Genomic DNA, 2,458 nt, shown 5'->3' with positions numbered 1-2,458 from the left:
AGTTCTTAACTGAATTCTTGCAGATATGTGATACTGTTAAGACTAATGGAGTAGATCCTGAAGTTTACAGGCTCATACTTTTCCCTTTTGCTGTAAGAGACAGAGCTAGATTATGGTTGGATTCTCAACCCAAAGACAGCCTAAACTCTTGGGATAAGCTGGTCACAACTTTCTTAGCCAAGTACTTTCCTCCTCAAAAGTTGAGCAAGCTTAGAGCTGATGTTCAAACCTTCAGACAGAAAGAAGGTGAATCCCTCTATGAAGCTTGGGAAAGATACAAACAATTGACCAAAAAGTGTCCTTCTGACATGCTTTCAGAATAGACCATCCTGGATATATTCTATGATGGTTTATCTGAGCTATCAAAGATGTCACTGGACACTTCTGCAGGTGGATCCATTCACCTAAAGAAAACGCCTGCAGAAGCTCAAGAACTCATTGACATGGTTGCTAATAACCAGTTCATGTACACTTCTGAAAGGAATCCTGTGAGTAATGGGACGCCTATGAAGAAGGGAGTTCTTGAAGTTGATACTCTGAATGCCATATTGGCTCAGAATAAAATATTGACTCAGCAAGTCAATATGATCACTCAGAGTCTGCATGGAATGCAAGCAGCATCCAACAGTACTCAAGAGGCTTCTTATGCAGAAGAAGCTTATGATCCTGAGAACCCTGCAATAGCAGAGGTAAATTACTTAGGTGAACCTTATGGAAACACCTATAACTCATCATGGAGAAATCATCCAAATTTCTCATGGAAGGATCAAAAGCCTCAACAAGGCTTTAATAATGGTGGAAGAAACAGGTTTAGCAATAGCAAACCTTTTCCATCATCCACTCAGCAACAGACAGAGAACTCTGAACAAAATGCTTCTAATTTATCAAATCTAGTCTCTGATTTGTCCAAGGCCACTGTAAGTTTCATGAATGAAACAAGGTATTCCATTAGAAATTTGGAAGCACAAGTGGGCCAGCTGAGTAAAAGGATCACTGAAATCCCTCCTAGTACTCTCCCAAGCAATACAGAAGAGAATCCAAAAGGAGAGTGCAAGGCCATTGACATAACCAAAATGGCTGAACCCAAAGAAGGAGAGGAGGACGTGAATCCCAAGAAGGAAGACCTCCTGGGACGTCCAGTGATCAATAAGGAGCTTCCCTCTGAGGAACCAAAGGACTCTGAGGCTCATCTAGAGACCATAGAGATTCCATTGAACCTCCTTATGCCCTTCATGAGCTCTGATGAGTATTCCTCTTCTGAAGAGAATGAGGATGTTACTGAAGAGCAAAATGCCAAGTTTCTTGGTGCAATCATGAAGCTGAATGCCAAATTATTTGGCATTGATACTTGAGAAGTTGAACCTCCCTTGTTCATCAATGAACTAAGTGATCTGGATCAACTGACATTGCCTCAGAAGAGACAGGATCCTGGGAAGTTCATAATACCTTGTACCATAGGCACCATGATCTTTAAGGCTCTGTGTGACCTTGGTTCAGGGATAAACCTCATGCCCCTCTCTGTAATAGAGAAACTGGGAATCTATGGGGTGCAAGCTGCTAAAATCTCATTAGAGATGGCAGACAGTTCTAGAAAACAGGCTTATGGACAAGTAGAGGACGTGTTAGTAAAGGTTGAAGGCCTTTACATCCCTACTGATTTCATAGTCCTGGATACTGGAAAGGAAGAGGATGAATCCATCATCCTAGGAAGACCTTTCCTGGCCACAGCAAGAGCTGTGATTAATGTTGACAGAGGTGAAATAGTCCTTCAATGGAATGAGGACTCCCTTGTGTTTAAAACTCAAGGATCTCCCTCTGCAACCATAGAGAGGAAGCATGAAAAGCTTCTCTCAGAGCAGAGTCAACCCAAGCCCCCACAGTCAAACTCTAAGTTTGGTGTTAGGAGGCCACAACCAAACTCTAAGTTTGGTGTTGAACTCCTATATCCAAACTCTAAGTTTGGTGTTGGAGAGTTTCAACAATGCTCTGAACATCTGTGAGGCTCCATGAGAGTCCACTGTCAAGCTATTGACATTAAAGAAGCGCTTGTTGGGAGGCAACCCAATGTTTATTTATCTAATTTTTATTTTCATTGTTTTTCATGTCTTTATAGGTTCATGATCATGTGGAGTCACAAAATAAATAGAAAAATTGAAAACAGAATAAAAAACAACAGAAGAAAAATCACACCCTGGAGGAGCATCTGTTTGGCGTTCAGTGCCAGAACAGAGCATGGTTCTGGCGCTGAACGCCCAAAATGGGCAGCTTCTGCGCGCTGAACGCTAGAACAGGCATGGTTCTGGCGTTCAACGCCAGAAATGGCACACAAATGGGCGTTGAACGCCCAAAATGGCCACCAACCTGGCGCTGAACGCCCAGAGTTGTGTGCAAAGGCATTTTTACATGCCTAATGGGTGCAGGGATGTAAATCCATGAACACCTCAGGATCTGTGGACCC

General features: G+C 42.7%; 1 non-coding gene across 1 annotated transcript; it reads right to left on the bottom strand.

Annotated features, from left to right (window-relative positions):
• Positions 1-206: 206 nt before the first annotated feature.
• Positions 207-314, bottom strand: LOC148581237 (small nucleolar RNA R71). The gene has a single exon (XR_015895642.1). It is a non-coding gene; the product is annotated as a small nucleolar RNA R71 (small nucleolar RNA).
• Positions 315-2,458: the final 2,144 nt, after the last annotated feature.

This window comes from Arachis ipaensis, chromosome B10 (genome assembly GCF_059453495.1).
Source record: "Arachis ipaensis isolate K30076 ecotype BB chromosome B10, ASM5945349v1, whole genome shotgun sequence".
Classification (NCBI taxonomy): Eukaryota; Viridiplantae; Streptophyta; class Magnoliopsida; order Fabales; family Fabaceae; genus Arachis; species Arachis ipaensis.
This window is presented reverse-complemented; position numbering and strand designations above follow the sequence as displayed.